Here is an 18239-nt window from a genome sequence, read left to right as displayed (position 1 = left end):
CTTTGATAGAGAACTGTTTAACTAGGACTAATGTAAAAACAAAGACATTATAGATGTAAATTCTTAGCAAATCATATACTACTAATTTGGTCCTAAGGAAGAGTAATTGGCAGGCTTTATAGGGCATTGAAAATGGAGCATGTCCAAATTCCGACTTTGCCGAGTTTTCTGGACGATGCAAAAAAAAAAAACCAAAAAAAAAAAAAACACATTCAACCTACCGGTGCACCTGGGCCATGCTCCCAGTTTGAAGTGGAGTTCGAGTTTCTCATTTACTTTTGTATCATTTTAGTTACTTTATGTTCATTGTTGTGTTTGTCTGTTTTCCATAATTCTGTTTCTGTTGGCAACATCCCTTCGGCACCTGCGTATGGAGTGTTCATATCACAACTCATACGTTATGCCAGAGCTTGCCGAAACTACGCAGACTTTTTGTATCGCGCTAGAACTCCAACAAATAGGCTTCTGGAACAGGACTATGTTGCTACAAGATTGAAGTCATCACTACAGAAGTTTTATAGTCGTCACAATGAACTCGTGGAGCGTTATTGTGAATCCATCTGCATCATGAAAACTGATTAATTCAACGGGTCATACTTTTCCTTTATTCGTTTGTCTACCCCGGACTTGACTTTTTTATGACCAACTCGGCGGGTGTTTCTAGAAAAGCAGAGGACGCTTACCCCACCGGTGCACCTGGTCCATGCTCCCAGTTTTTAGTGGAGTCCGAGTTGCTCATTTGCTTTTGTTACTTTGTATGTATGATTTCAGTTACTTTATGTTCTTTGTTGTGTATGTTTGTTTTCCATGTCTGGTATTTGTCCCTGGATTACATTTGATTTTCCGCTAGAATTGTGGTTCCATTGGTTACTCTTAATTCCACACATAACGTATGTATGTTCAAATTTGCTCTTTGGGCAATACCAGTCTGCGTCCATACTTGCCGCTCGGGCAATACCAGTCTATGTCCACACTTGTACACTTAACATAAAATCATAACGTGAATCACTAACACGATTCCAGTGATGGAAAATGTCATGGTGTGTGTAACCCCTCTCCCTTTTGTATGCAGCTCGTTTTTAGAGCGTAAGCAATACTAAATTTAACCTATACGCCGGATTTACTGTATAAAGTTTCAAAGTTTTAGGCTAGAGTACGATAAAATCAAGGGTCAGGGTACATCCCCATCATTCATAAAAGTAAATAAGCTTGTTAAAAACCTATCTGCTTAACTCAGTCACACCTTCTTGTCAATAAAAAGGCATAGATATTGATTATCTGGATAAGATTAAAACAATGGATAACGAAATATAGAAATATGACAGAAACACACAAAATATAAAAACAAAATTTAGGCCCCATACGCTACAAGACAACCCCATTCCTCCAAAGAATTGTTATTCAGACTAATACAGCCAATAACAATCCAAACTGTGTCTAGACAATATGACATGTAAAGACATAAGAATGTGTTTTTATTTAAGGATCTTGATTATAATAACTTTCCGTTTATACAGAGTATATTCTCATGACTTCTTTGCATATCATTAGCATGAATCCAATACCTTCTTCTCAATAATTAAATGTATCTGGAATAATACACGTATATACATCTGAAATAAATTTTGGTAATTGTGATAGAAGTTTACTCTATCATTTTAAAATTATAGTGCATGCATAGCATAGCTTCAATAAGAGTAAATAAACAGTGAACTAGAAAAAAATTATCAATCAAAATTGAGCACGTTTTTTCATTCTTTCTGGTTATGAAAAAAAGCAATACCGGATCATTTAGTTCTTCCACGGTCTTTCAAGTCAAGATGTCTAAAACATAGACATTGGAATATGGTTCGCATTGTCCACACACTTCCAAAAAGTTCAAATTGGAAATCATGAATAATCCTATGTTATATCTATATGTATGTTCCTATGGAGGACCATGGGTAGCCCAATGTTATATCTATATGTATGTTCCTATAAGGGACCATGGGTAACCCAAAGTTATATCTATATGTATGTTCCTATAGGGGACCATGGATAACCCAGGATTATATCTATATGTTTGTTCCTATAGAGGACCATGGGTAACCCAATGTTATATCTATATGTTTGTTCCTATAGGGGACCATGGATAACCCAGTGTTATATATAAATATGTGTGTTCTATTGGGGGCCATTGAAATTCCAATGTTATATCTATAGTTAGTTCATATACGGGACCATGGGTAACCAAATGTTATATCTGTATGTATGTTCCTATATATGGCCATGGCTAACCCAATTTTATATCTATATATATATATGTTCCTATAAGGGACCAATGGTCACCCAATGTTATATCTATATATGTATGTTCCAATAGGGGACCATGGGTAACCCAATGTTATATTTATATGTATGTTCACTTAGTGGAGTCCGAGTTGCTCATTTACTTTTGTTACTTTGTATGTATGATTTTAGTTACTTTATGCTCTTTGTTGTGAATGTCTGTTTTCCATGTCTGGTCTTTGTCCCTGGATTACATTCTTTTGATTACCGCTATAACCTTGGTTCCCTTGATTACTCTTTCCTATAGGGGACCATGGGCAACCCAATGTTATATCTATATGTATGTTCCAATAGGGGACCATGGGTAACTCAATGTTATATTTATATGTATGTTCCAATAGGGGACCATAGGTAACCCAATGTTATATCTTTATGTTTGTTTTTCTTATAGAGGACCATGTGTAACCCAATGTTACATCTTATGTATGTTCCTATAGAGGACCATGTGTAACCCAATGTTACATCTTATGTATGTTCCTATAGAGGACCATGTGTAATCCAATGTTACATCTTATGTATGTTCCTATAGAGGACCATGTGTAACCCAATGTTATATCTATATGTATATGTTCCTACAGATAGAATAGATACTGTCCTTTATAAGCTGTTTACAGCCATATCATCTACTGAGAAGCTCTTAAGAATTAAACGAAGTTTCTCACTTTTATATAAAAAAGGGGGATTCACATAATAATTATATCTATGAATCGGGGTTTAAATCTAATATTTTACATTAATTCAGCAGCAATTGCGTCGCCATCTGATTTCCAAATTTGACTCCCTAGTTCCAATGTATAAGCTTAGATTCGCACACTGCAGTTATTGATTCGCCACTACTCATATTAAATGAAAGAAAATTTAACAGTAGTTTCACTAACTCAACAATAATTGTTCTCAGAAAAGGAAATATTTTGATATTCTGAGTTATACTTTTAAAGTAGCACTCCAGCTGAGAATCATGCATGGTTTGAAAACCTGCGTATTATTTTGGTTTTTTTTATATATATTTTGTTTAAAATGCTTACGTTAACAGAAAATAACAAGTGGATTTTCATATAACCACTGTTCATAGGAGATAAAAAAAAAAATACAAAGAATGTACTGTAGAATTCAAAATTATGGGAGATAACTCTGTAAATGACACTTAAATACAATAGAAAGCATTGGATTTTTAATGTGAATTATCTCCTAAGAGCAGAAAGCTTGGAATGAATGATTTATACATTTCATTATATAGACCTATAAAGTAACTAACTCAATAACAAAAAAATAAAAATGTGTCGCTTTTTTGGGGGGTGTATCACATATATCAGAATTTGCATGATTCTTACAAAGACTGCTTCTTAAAACAATAACAAGTACTACATAAATTTGGTTAACCCTTCAAAATGAATGATATAAATCAACAAGGAACAAAATCATCACATTTAAGTTTACCTCCTTAAATTTCCACTGATTTGAAAAAAAAATACTCTGCAGACCATTTGTTCAACAGTATCCAACTTCATACACATTTACATTTTTTTTCTTTCATTTCACATTTTTCATACTTTTTTTAAACATTTAAATGATATAAAAGGAAGTCTATATGAACTATAAAGTAGATTTCAGAAATAGCAAGAAATTTTCTTCTGAAGAACCGTTGACACAAGGGAAATTAAAACCCGACGCCAATTGTGTGTACATTATATTCACACAGGTTAGTAATACATTGTTAAGTAACGAACTTGCTCGATTATTTGTTGACCTATATTACTTTTTGGGCATTTTTTATGGCAAGCCAAAGTGGCCAAAAATGAGCATTTTCTAATATTATCAAATTATTTTGTAATATAAAAAAAATGTGACTGATTTTCTAATATTACAAATTCAATTTATAATATTACAAAATGTATTATATTTTATAATATTACTAAATCAGGAATTTGTAATATTAGAAAATGATTTTTTAATATAAGAAAATGAATTTATAATATTAGAAAATGAATTTGTAACATTACAAAATAAGTGTTTTCTAATATTAAAAAATGATTTTTTTTTAAATATTTCTAATTCATTTTCTAATATTACAAATTAGATTTCTAATATCACAAAACATTTTTTTTAAATATTGAAAATTCAATTGAATTTCTAATATTAAAAAACTATTTTTGAATATTAGAAATTGATTTTCTAATATTAGAAAATGGATTTGTCGTATTCAATGACGATTTTTTAATATTAGAAAATTATTTTGTAAAATTAAAAAGTGTGACTGATTTTCTAATATTACAAATTCATTTTCTAATGTAACAAATTCATTTTCTAATATTACAAATTTATTTTCTATTATTACATATTCAATTTGTAATATTACAAAATGTGTGATATTTTATAATATTACAAAATCAGGAATTTGTAATATTAGAAAATGAATTTTTGATATTACAAATTGGATTTCTAATGTTAAAAAATCTTTTCTTATATTAAAGAGTGATTTGTGTAATAGTAGAAATTCATTTTCTAGTATTACAAAATATTAATTTTTGTCCACTTTGGCTTGCCATAATTTTTCATTGTTTTTAAACAAAAATATAACATTTTAAATATTCTAAACTTAATAAGGGAGTCTTAGGCTACCAGGCCAACTACCCTCCATTCTTTTGGTTGCACCTATGAAAAAAAAACTGTTTTTTGTTGTAGATTATGTGCGTTGTATTGTTTTTTCATTGTGAATTATTAATAATATTGCTATTATGAACTTTCTACTACATTAGCAGCCTTTGTACGAATCGTGCAAATTCTGTAAAATGCGATACACTATAAAAAGGCTACATATTTTTATTTTTGTTATTAAATTGCTTTATAGGTCTATATGATAAATTGTATAATTATTCATTCCAATCTATCTTTACTTGGGAGATAATCCACATCATGGCACCTTTTGGTACCTTTCTTCAGAGATTCATTCACATTTACTCAAATTACTGTCAAAACATCATGAAAATGCTTCATTCTAGCCACTTTTTGGTCCCCATCCCTAAACGGTTGCAAGACAGTCTCCAAATTAAATCTTAAGTTTTCTTTCTATGGTTTAATTTCATACAGATTTATGCACCAATACTCAAGCTATTGAACGGAAAGTACCTATGGGCGACGAATACGTCATTCTATTATACGACCGCATTTGTTAAAAGTCAAATGTATTGTATGTTACAGAAAGTGGATGTGAAACATACCATCCATTAAAGTTTACATTAATTGAATGTAGTTTATGCAGGTATGTGCATGCATTTCAGGACGAAACCAAGTGATCAATGGACGGATCAAGCTTTGTACTTCATATACTTCATCAAGCTTAATAGACTTTGTTATTGTGCTAACTCACGAAAAAAAGGACCCTGTAGTATGGAACGCCATAACTGTCTTAACTGGTCAATTATATTTATATGCGGTGCTGTTTTCTTTATATTCGATACTTTCTTATTTATATGCGGTTGTATTATCTTTATATGTGTGGTTTTATCTTGATATGCGGTGGTTTTACCTCTATATTCGGTGGGTTTACCATTACATCCGGTGGTTTATATAGATATATATAGATGACGTATTATCTTTAAACAATCCTTGTTTCGGGGATTTGATACATCGCATCTAACCAAAAGAACTTGAGATAAAGGATACTACAGACACTGTGAAGTCAGCCTCATATCTTGACCTACACTTAGAAATCGATGGTAAAGGAAAACTATAGACCAAACTTTACGACAAACGTGATGACTTTTCATTCAGAATTGTCAACTTTCCTTTCATCTGTGGGAACATCCCTTCGGCTTCTGCGTGTGGAGTGTTCATATCACAACTCATACGTTATGCCAGAGCTTGCCGAAACTACGCAGACTTTTTGTATCGCGCTAGAACTCTAACAAATAGGCTTCTGGAACAGGGTTATGTCGCTACAAGATTGAAGTCATCACCACAGAAGTTTTATGGTCGTCATCATGAACTCGTGGATCGTTATGATGTATCCATCAGCATCATGAAAACTGATTTATTCAACGGGTCATAGTTTACCTTCCCTCGTTTGTCTACCCCGGACTTGACTTTTTATGAGCAACTCAGCGGGTGTTTCTAGAAAAGCAGAGGACGTTTACCCTACCGGTGCACCTGGTCCATGCTCCCAGTTTTTAGTGGAGTCCGAGTTGCTCATTTACTTTTGTTACTTTGTATGATTTTAGTTACTTTATGTTCTTTGTTGTGTGTGTTTTCCATATCTGGTCTTTGTCCCTGGATTATATTCTTATTACCGCTATAACCTTGGTTACCTTGATTACTCTTTTTATCTTATATGCGGTGGATTTATTTGTATATGCAGTGGAATTACCTTTATATGCGGTGACTTCATCTTTATATGCGGTGGTTTCATCTTTATATGCAGTGGTTTTATCTATGTATGCGGTGTATTTTTCCACATCAGCACTCTTCTTTATATGCTGTTTATACGACGTTACATGTTTATACTTCATTGTATGCTACAAAAAGCTTTGATTATTTGAATGCAAGGCTTAAATGTTCGGAACTTTTAAACATGATCAATTTTGTACAGCACATTGTGGAAAAAATCGAGGAAATTTTGCAAGAATTAGGCTTCGATAATCTTGTAGAACCATTTTTAAAGGAACAAAAATAACACCCGACATTATTGGACATCTATTTCTCAGATAGAATAGTTAGGTGTAAAGGATAGATCGGAAATGATGAAATCAGTAAAACGTTGAAATGTTTACCCAGTGTTACAGAGTTGGCTTCAACTCGGGGAACTTGTAGAGCGAGTTAGCATTCAACGAAATACTATTTTCAACTTCTCGATTTTATTTTTTATTGCGCCATCTTTTACGCACTCCATTTCATCAACAACCTAAATTATGTAACAAAAAATGTTAAATAATGTCCTAGCACCCCCTCTTTTCTGAGGAACCTCCTTTTAAAAGTGCCTGGATCCACCCCTTCTCTGTCATATGGAGTAGAGAAATTAAAAGTTATAGTGGTAGTAGTTATGTTGAAAAATTATTTGCGATCACTTCTGAATTAACAGTACCGGTACATTGTACATGTATGTTACTAAACTATTTGCTTGTAACTACATGCACACTTGTAGTTTGTGAGGGGCATATTTGGGAATTTATAATTAAAAAAAGGGGGTTCCAATCCGGAAAATCATTCTATAAAATAAAAGGCTTCACTGGGTGCAGCTTGATACAACTGTAGAGGTTGATCCCTGAACAGTTGGGGCAAGACACATCATCCGAATTGGATATACAAATGGACATGTAGCACCAAATTTTGATTCTGTTTAAATTAGAATCTAATCAGAATCAAGATTGTCCCTTTTTGACCCCTTATTAATAAAGGGTCCAATTAAATCATAACCCCCAAAATAAATTCCAGCCTTCCTTGGGAAGTTTGTCACTTCTTGTCACAATGTCACATAGACCCATTCACTTTTAGTCAAGTTATTGTTTGGATATCATGAAAATGCTTGTTTCAGACCCTTTTTCAGGAAAGATTTTTTTTTCTAATTAAAATGGAAATCTGTTTTTTTTTTTTAACCAGTTTTTACTGTTACAATGTACGTTTCTTTTTTATTGTATATTTTAACTGAGCACTGATTTCATCAATTTCTGTACGATACTTCTGCAGTCTGTTTACTTGGGTATTGTTGGGGCAGATGTGGACACAATATTCCAAAAAAGGCACAATTTCCAAAAAAAATTATCAAAATCAGATGAAAAAATAAAAAAATCATAACAGTCTTTCAAAAACTGACGTTTTTGGCATCTGTGATCCACTGTTAGCGGTATTTCAAATACAGATATGGATTTCCACGAGAAACATGTCGATTGAACGTGAAACAATTTATGCTTTCTGCTTATTACAGACCTTTACCTTTAATACCTAAAACTAAATAAGAGACATCTAAAATCTGATAAACACCGGCAGGGATTTTCATGAGAAATCAAATAAAAAAATATATTAAAAAATTAAAAATTGGACCAGAAATAAAAAAAAGTTGATTATTAAGGTATGGCACCACATTGACTCCCCATAGACTGACAATTCTAAATGCTATTTAAAATCTGTTAAATATTCTTAAAACAGAATTTTATAAGAAACAATTTTTCTTTTTTAAAACTGTCAAAGTTGAATGACATGAATGAGAAGTAAACCTTCTACATCAATTTTAAATAAACAACTACATGTACATATGTATCTTACCCCTTTTTTTGCAGAACTGTAGGGCCCAGTCACACCATTTTAAACAACAAGCTTTTTCAAGCGACATTAGTAACAATATATCAAAGTTCATCACATTAAGTTCACTACACTTAAAGTTACAGCAGAGAAACGAAAAAAGTAACAATGATGTCGTATTAACAATTATAACAATTTTTTGTGGTCATATAAAAAATTGTGAGTGATACATTTTGTGCCCTTCCTTAGAATCCATATAGAAAACTCCTGAAGTAATACAGATGAAAAAACAAAATAGGAGATGCACAATGGCATCATATGATTAAGGAAGTGTGAAAGTTTCATTAATTTCTATTCAGAGTTGCAGATTAGAAGATTGTAGACCAATATGAAAATTCAAGTTTTGCATCAGGAAAAGTCATTCAGATGGAAATTTTTTAAAAAATGCGCAAAATGGCATTAAGTACTAAAGAATCTATGAAAGTTTTATCCAAGTCCATTCAGTGGTTAGAGGGGTTGCGGATTAGAACTGGGGATGTAGAAACCGACAGACAGCACAATTTCTTTATACACTGTACATTTGTATTTTGTTAAAGGTGCAGTTATTTGACAAATTTGAAAAATAAACAAAAATGTACAAAAGACTTTACAGAATTGTTCATGTTAAATATCATCAGGGGACAGCATAGGCGGATCCAAAGGGGGGGTCCCTTATCAATATGCAAATTGAAAATAGTGTATTTTTGTGTGTTAATGTGTGCATTATAATGTGTTTAACAAGGGATATTTTTTTGGGAGGGGCCTGGTAAGGTTTTCCCTTAGGGTCCATCCCTTTGGGGATTCTCTGAACCTGCCACTGGAAAGGATGGTTCAGTGGTTAAGGTATTGGTCTTGAAGCGTGAGATTGATACCTTTGTGGGTGCCAGTAGCGTCCCACATTTGTCTACTTTAATAAGGTGTTTCATAGATTTTCCAACTTGGAAAATCAGGCCTTTTTCACCACCAAGCGCAGCAGATGATGATTAAGCTCTACAGAGATTTGTTCATTGTTTACTTGTACATTTTTTGTACGTGTATGTGTATTCATCAATATTAAATAAATCTTACCTTCATCTTCCCTTTACATTTATTACTTTTACTTTAACTTTACTTTGCCTTTACCTTACAGGCCTTTACATGTTTTACCTTTCCATTACTCTTACCTTACAGGCTTACCTTTTCGTTATCTGGCATGTGCATGTTTTACTTTTACCTTACTCTAACCTTACAGACTCACCTGTGCGCTACCCTGCCGTTACATGTTTTACTTTTACATTACTCTTACCTTACAGACTACCTGTTCCTTGCCTTGTCTTTACATGTATTACCTGTATCTTACCTTTACCTTACAGATTTGCCTATTCATTACCTTGCCTTTACATGTATTATCTTTACCTAACTCTTACCTTACTGGCTTACCTGTTCATTACCTTGCCTTTAGATGTATTACCTTTACCTTACCTCTGCCTTGCCTTTACCTTACAGACTTTCCTGTTCGTGACGTTGCCTTTACATGCATTACCATTATCTTACCTCTGCCTTGCCATTACCTTACAGACATACCTGTTTGTTACCTTGCCTTTACATATATCACCTTTACCTTTCGAGCTATACTGTTCATAACATTGCCTGTACATGTATTTCCTTTACTTTACCTTAACCTTGCCTTTACCTTCCAGCCCACCTGTTCCTTAACCTGGCCTTCACCTTACCATTACTTTAGACTTACCTGTCCTTTACCTTGCCTTTACATGCGCCCTGCCTTGAAATGACCTTTACCTTGTCTTTTCTTTTATCTTTTAAGGTCCCCGTGCAGGTCCGGGTGTTTAAAAGAATAGGCCTGCAGCAGCGCTAAGCTTGTCGTAAAAGGCGACTAAATAGTGCTCAGAAACCTAGCCGGGGGTTAGGCGCTCTGCCCACAGAGCAACTGGGATGTGTGCCCCAGGTGGTGGAATGGGGTACCCCTGGCATGTTACATGCTGGGGTTGTCAGGCTATAATACGGAAAACCTGACCGCAAACCATAGTGGTGCACCGTGTTGGGAAAGATGCCACGTTCCTCGCACGTTAAAGAACCCTGCTGTGGTATTCGATAGTAGTAGGAACCTTTGCACTCCGCCACAGGAGGCTAAATTGCCCGACCTTACCCATCACCCCCTTTTTCTAGTGGCAATTAAAATTTGTCGACCCTGTTGTCCTTGTGACCCATCCTTTTTTTATCATTTCATGTTCATTTTATCATCCATTTCATGTTCATTGTCTGAATATAGCTGAAATATTGCTGCTCGGACGTTAAACCCTAACAAACAAACAAACAAACATATCTCTTAAGGTCAATGAAGTTGGGCAATATATGGAGAGTGTGGTCCATCCCAGCCTGGATCACAGAAAAAAGTCAATTGTAAATATGATGGACCACTCAAACCCTTGACTGATCCGGAAGGAATGGAAATATTACAGACATATTGTCAAGACCTTATAACAAGTAATTTTTAATGAATAGTTCTATACTAGTTTCCTTTGTAAAAACACTGTGAAAGTATTATTGTTTGTGGGGTATCAATTTTCATGCCCAAAACATACTTGTGTAAAAAAATTTCCATTCTTATAAGCCCATCAATTTCGACAGGATGTACTATGGTATACTGCTGTCCGTCCGTCTGTTGTCAACACTAGTAGAATAACTGTAAATTGCTTTAAGCAATCCAAGTAATACTTTGATCAGTCGTTGGTATTGATGAAAGAAGGCTTCCTTTGAATTTACATTTATTTGAAATGTTAAGTTTTTTAGTTATACAACTTTTTGCATTTAAAAAAAGGAGGAGGATTTTTTCTGTTTTTGCGCTTTAACTGAAAAACGTTTTCAACATATACCACAAAACTTAAGGATATTCTTTGTATCTATAGTCATGGGTTTCCTTTCGTTGTCTCTAAGCTTTTGATTTCATCTCGGAGAGTTTTGCATTTTTCCCATAAAATATTGCATATCAAACCATAGAAATTGGCCAGTGTGACATACTTGCCATCATTATGTATCAATTATCTATTTATTATAAAAGTATTGAAAAGATTTTGATGCTTCAAGCATCAATGGGTATGTTGGTGTAGCTAATATTGTCAAAAAATGAACAATAAAGGGATATAGAGACTAGTATTAAACTTATTGTTTGGTATATCAGCTGACTGGCCTGGCACAACTCTTTATTATTTCTGTAGCTCAATCGAAAAAAATCTCTTATGTGTATGAAACAGATGTTCCTCCATGACATGAAAGATGTTCCTACTGGAAGAAATATTATTGAATATTTTAGGAAAGATTTAATGGACAGCAATTTCAACTTAAGTACTTCTCCATCTAAGAATCAGGCAAAATGGGTATAAGGAGTGGCACATGAATTTAAAATACACAGAGATTTTATTGCATTCTCCAAGTATTTATACTTCATAACCTCAAGAGATTACTGTCAAAGTATTTGTAAAGTTTGCCCTTTAAAGTTATAGATAGTTCAAATGCAGTTGAAATGAACTATGGAAAAATGGTGGGAAAATTTTCCCGAACTTTTTCCTTATCTAAGCAGTCAAAAAATATCTACGTCACCAATGCACAGAATTGTACTTAAACACAACTCAAACAATATCATACATTGCCAATTAAAAAGTTATTGATAAAGCCATCAATATATATCGTGCCAAAAAATTAATCATGTTTTCCTTATTTTAAATCAACATTTCATCAGTGATTTCATTGCCTTGATTCATTGTAGGTGATGCACCCCCTCTATGCTGTGACACTTCTCAGTTGAAAACATTACAAGCTAACATGGGCGTGCCTCAGCAGATGTTGTCAAGATGTCCATCGTGTTATCGTAACTTTCTCAATCTTTATTGCTACACTACTTGCGGTCCTAATCAGTCAAATTTTGTAACAATTGACACTGAACGCCCTGATTATGATGATGAAAACAAGACAGCAGCACAATCAGTTCATTATTACATTTCTGATGATTTTGCAAATGGTAAGTTACTTAGTCATAATATGTCATTTGTTAAAAGTTACATATTTCCAGTCATAACTACGACTTTAAATTGGTAGTCACTGCTTCTCCACTAACTCACGTAACTTTGCAGCATATAGGAGATGGATATGCAACTGCCTGGTTCAAATGCAGAAAAAATGTGTCTTAAAAGGGTACCATTATAGACATTTTTCATATTAATCAATTTGGATTTTGAATAAAGGGAAGTAATTCTCTAACTTGACAAACTGGTTTTCTTTACTATTTGAGCATTGGACAGCAATAGACATCAAATTTAAATATTTGACTTCTTTGAGCTGCAGTAAACTGATACTTTGAATAAAATATTTCGAACCATTTGGCTACTTACCGAAGTGAAAATAGTTGAAGTTTCAAAGAAAAATGTTTACTTTTCTTCCTTTCCCCCAATGAGACCATCAATGTAGTTGTAGTTGTGGTGTTTTTTTTCTCTATGATTTTTCTGGAATATTTTGCTGCTTGACATTCAGCATCGGTCAAATTCTACTCCATATCTGTGTATGACATCATCAGTAAGTTGTTATTGGGTACAATGTAAGAAACATCACACCACTGTTTTAGCCAATCAATTTTCAAAGATGAAAAATGTTTTGACCAATTGGTTTTTAAAGAAAATGTGACACAATCATGCAACAACCAATCACAAAAGCAACTGTTTAATAGCCTTTATTCATATCATATTATCTTCGGTATGTAGTTCTTGATTTAACCCTTTGGCTGCAGCGTTACTGGCACGGAATGTAACGTTGTACGTGGCATTATTTGCTGACATTATAAAATTTCAACGTCATTTTTTTCTAAAATTTCTTTCAATGTTTGTTTCATAGTACAGATGCCGAGTGCCAATCAGAAAGCCCTGAACATCTTGTGTGGCCACACCGCTGAAGAGTGTACCCCTCAACTATGGCTTGATTTCATGGGTGACACTTTAAATGGACAAACTCCTTTCAAAATAACATTCATCATCGGGAATACGGCTACTCCAACACCACCTGTTAAAAACATTACGATCAAGCCTATGAATCCAGGGACATCAAAATGCAGTGATGGTGCATTCAATAAGTCTGCTTGTAGTTGTCAGCATTGTGCGGAGATTTGCACTCCTTTTCCTCCACCACCCCCTGCAGAGGTTGAGCCAACAATTTTGGGTTTCGACATCTGGTATTTTTCTTTAGCTGTTGTTTACTTGGTGTTTTTCATTGCTTTTATTGTTTTATACATTGCCTACTATGCCTGTATTGGCTGTAACATAAGTGTACCAAGTGCTTTTATTAGTATGTCTAATAATCATAACTATGATTTTTCACATAGCACAATAAATGGCAACGGACATATTTCTTCGGAACAACAAAAAGAAAGTTCCATTGAATATCTGGTTGAATTTTCCGAAATAAGTTTTTTGGAAAAGCGTGGTGCTGCCATTGAAAGAGTTTTGCAACAATCATTTACAAGTTGGGGGAAATGGTGTGTAACACATCCTGTTCTTGTAATTGTTCCCGGAATCATTGTAGCTGGTGCCCTGTCTGCTGGCATTGCTATGTTCAAAAGTAGAGCTATGGTCATCTAAGACCAGTCGAGCACGTCGAGAGAAGGATTACTATGACTCACATTTTGGGTAATTATCGATGTATGTTTATTGTTTTATAGTGCAACCTGAACCAATATTTTACATTTTAGTACATGAAGAGTCAGCCAGCCTCCACAGGCTTATGATGCACTTACCTTACAAGTACAAATATAAATGTCCTTATTGGCTTAAAGATCGAATGCTTTGAAATCAAGAATGTTAAATGTCAACAAAGATTCTAAGAATTTGAACAATTTTGATAAGTAAAACTATTGAACATGTTGAAGGACAGTTTCAATTAGCATTTGACCTAAATTTGAAGTCTTCGCTGATAAATTTGAAAACAGTTTTGACGTCTACAATGAGCACGAGTTTTAGTTCATGTTCGTCTAATGGAATAGCAAAGTCACAGTGGTTGCGAATTTCAGGTCTATGTTGCTACAAGATTGAAGTCATCACTACAGAAGTTTTATGGTCATCATCATGAACTCGTGGATAGTTACGGTATATCAATTGCCACTGTGAAAACTGATTTATTCAGCGGGTCATAGTTTTCCTTTCCTCGTTTGTCTACCCCAGACTTAACTTTTTATGAGCAACTCAGCGGGTGTTTCTAGAAAAGCAGAGGACGCTTACCCTACCGGTGCACCTAGTCCATGCTCCCAGTTTTTAGTGGAGTCCAAGTTGCTGTTTTGCTTTTGTTACTTTGTATGTATGATTTTAGTAACTTTATGTTCTTTGTTGTGTGTGTCTCCCTTCTTCATACACATCATAAGTATTGATATGTGTCTGTTAACCAGTTTTGTGGACGGCAACTAAAATTTGGTTTTAATGGCAAGGAGGGGACTGAAATTTGAAATGAAAATGAAAGATCCATATTTTCCTCGAATGAAATGGCAGGATCCTGAAGTTCCTATAATGAAAAAAAAACAGTAGTGCCATGAGGAATAGAAAGGCAGGATCTCTCATTTACCTTATATTTTAATCCGCCGTTGTGCATTTTTTAATAAGTCAAACAAAAGTCTGTGGTTTTTTTTGTACTTTGAATTATTAGTAGAAAACAAAATAAATTTTTTATAGATTAGGCCATTTAAAGCCCATTTCTAGTTTTTCATGCCACCTTTTTTTCTTATATCAACGTGTGAAGAGGTAGTTCATTTAACCTATTTATTGCTCCCTAAAAAGTGATGAGGGTCAATTTAAAAGTTTATGTAGCAAGAAAAATTATGAGGGATATTTCTTTGTTTATATTTTATTGATATGGCAGTAAAATAGGTAATAGAGCACCCTCAAAAGTGTCAGAAAGTTGTTTTTAGTTGGTCTTTTATAGGTAAAAATTATACCTGTCGAGTAATTGCCTTTTTTGTGAGAAGGTAAGGGGACACCAAACAAATTTTGCATATTTGAAACATTGGCCTTAGAAAATGAAACATTTCAAGTGTAAAGGTACTGATAAACATGTTTTTTGTGCATTTTTTTCAGGCCATTTTACAGAGCCGAACAGCTAATTATAACTAGACCAAATAACAAGACATTCTACAACCACCAACTCCCTTCTCCTGCGCCCTCATGGGCTAACATCAATTATACAAATCTACTTGATAAAGATTTTCTGCATTTGGTGAGTCTAAAATGCTACTAGATCAGTATAGTTATATGACATGTGCACCCTTCCTAAACTGATTTTCCATTCTCTGTCCTAATCTGATTTTCATGTAAATTTGGACAAACCAGAATTTTATATGTATCATTCATAACCTGAAATTCATGTGTATGGACTATAATCTGAAATTGGTGTGAATCTGTTTTGACCTGAAATTCATGTAAATCTATTCTAACCTGAATTTCAAGTATGTCTGTCCTAAAATAAATTTCATTGAAATTGATCCTAATCTGATTTTTGTCCCTCGTGACGCCTCATCCGTCCGTCCACATTTTCCACTTTTTTTTTGTTATGCCTTTACCAAATTAGTTTATTTTTGGTATGTGGCCTTATTATGAAGAGCTTGGTTATGGTTGAATGATTTATTATGACCCTTGGATGTAGAAAATATCAGTATATTTACAGTTTTCTGCACTTTTTTTGTAATGCTTTCGCCAACTGATTTTATATTATATATGTAGTCTTACTAGGAAGAGTTACAAATTAAATTTGACTTTGGTTATGGTTGAATTTTTTTTACGGAAGTTATGGCCTTGGAATTAGAAAATTTCGGTGAATTTAAAGTTTTCCTCACTTTTTTTTTTCGCAGGGGACATTGGAACGCTGTTCTTTTATCATGTAAATATTTCCTGACCTGAATTTCATATGAATCTGAATTTAAGTGAATTTCTTATTAATGTTTATTATCATCTATCTTCTGAAGCTGAATTAACATGAATTTTTCATGAATTGTTTTGTTATGGAAGAAAATTCACTGACAATTTGTGAACACAGATGTAAATTACAATTGAATTCATGCACATACACAATGTTCATGATTGCATTTATAATACGGTTATTTGTTGCATTTTTAAGTTACTAGATATGCAGCTTGAAATTGAAGCTTTAACGGCCACGTACAATAACGAGACAGTGAGACTTGAAGATATCTGTTTTAAACCTTTGGCTCCAGATAACAATAAATGTTCTACACAGAGCATCTTAGAATACTGGCAGAAGAACCATACACATATTCACAAGGTCAAAATGGACGAATGGGGATTCTATGTGATGGCAGATTTTATTGATCACTTCGATTATTGTGTCAAGTATGAAATTAAACTTTTTTATTTGTATTTCTATACACAAGTTTTTTTACAGTTCTGTCTGTCAGTCTGTCTGTCCATACATCATATGATAGCTCAAAAATGCTGTGATGAATTTAAATATTGTTTTGTCAAATGTTATTTTTATGGAAATAAGCTTCTTGTTTTTTGGTGGTTTTCATTATTATTTTTTTTAGTTATGGGACTTTTTAACACGTTACTATGGTGATGAATACATTGCAAGTTAATCGTCTACAAACTTGAATACGTTTCAAGTTAATATTCAGTGGCCTTGAATACATTTCATGTTAATCTTATATGGACTTGAATACATTTCAAGTAAATCTTCCATGGACTTGAATACATTTCAAGTAAATCTTCCATGGACTTGAATACATTTCAAGTAAATCTGCTGTGGAATTGAATACATTTCAAGTAAATCTTCCATGGACTTGAATACATTTCAAGTAAATCTGCTATGGACTTAAACACATTCTAAGTTAATCTTATATGAACTTGAATACATTTCAAGTTCATCTACTGTGGACGTGAATACTGGAAAGGATGAATATATAGAACTCAGAAACAAAAATCTCATCAGCTTAAATACAAAAGTTACTTAGATTTAATTCTGATTCTGTTTTATTTCAGTGCTCCAGCTTCAACACAGGACACCAAAGGACTGAACCTATCATGTTTGGCTGTGGACTCTGTACCAATCTTTCCATGGGTAGTTATGGGAGGATATGAAGGTCAGCTTAATTGCCCCATTGGACTTCAAATCTTCTTTTTGACAACTCTAATCAACAAGCAATTTTTTTTTTTTCATGATTGTGAATTGACAACATAACCATAATTAATTCCTCACAATACAATTTTGCAATTGTTCATATGACTACATCCTGTTGTAAATCACAAAAAAAATATAGTGTCTGCAAACTTGTTCTTGAAAACTAATAAAACACGTTCAAATATAGTGACGAGTCACCGGAAATACAATTGATAATTGATATAAGGGGGATCCAGATAATTTGGAAAAGATACTGTTCTGGTAAAAAAGGGGGTGAAACCCACCTTCCCCTTGGATTCAGCATAAACTCTGAAAAAAAGAACATAAAGTAACCAAAAAAATAGAAAGTACAAAGTAATAAAAGTAAATGAGCAACTCTGATTCCTCTAAAAACCTTGGAGCATGGACCAGGTGAACAGATAGAATAAGCATCCTCTGCTTAATGAAGAGGAGGGAGTTATATCATCAAAAAAGGAGTGTTA

General features: G+C 33.6%; 1 pseudogene across 1 annotated transcript in view; it reads left to right on the top strand.

Annotated features, from left to right (window-relative positions):
* The first annotated feature begins 9012 nt into the window (after nt 1-9012).
* Nucleotides 9013-18239, top strand: part of LOC148598128 (NPC intracellular cholesterol transporter 1-like) — a 35716-nt pseudogene continuing 26489 nt past the window's right edge. The window contains exons 1-7 of the transcript XR_015918708.1: nt 9013-9065; nt 10940-11082; nt 12362-12614; nt 13457-14267; nt 15702-15840; nt 16738-16970; nt 17619-17719. The product of XR_015918708.1 is annotated as an NPC intracellular cholesterol transporter 1-like (transcript). The remainder of the gene's footprint in view (nt 9066-10939; nt 11083-12361; nt 12615-13456; nt 14268-15701; nt 15841-16737; nt 16971-17618; nt 17720-18239) is intronic.

The sequence above is a fragment of the Perna viridis genome, chromosome 14, assembly GCF_037379345.1.
Source record: "Perna viridis isolate PV_CMFRI_1.1 ecotype Kerala chromosome 14, ASM3737934v1, whole genome shotgun sequence".
Classification (NCBI taxonomy): Eukaryota; Metazoa; Mollusca; class Bivalvia; order Mytilida; family Mytilidae; genus Perna; species Perna viridis.
This window is presented reverse-complemented; position numbering and strand designations above follow the sequence as displayed.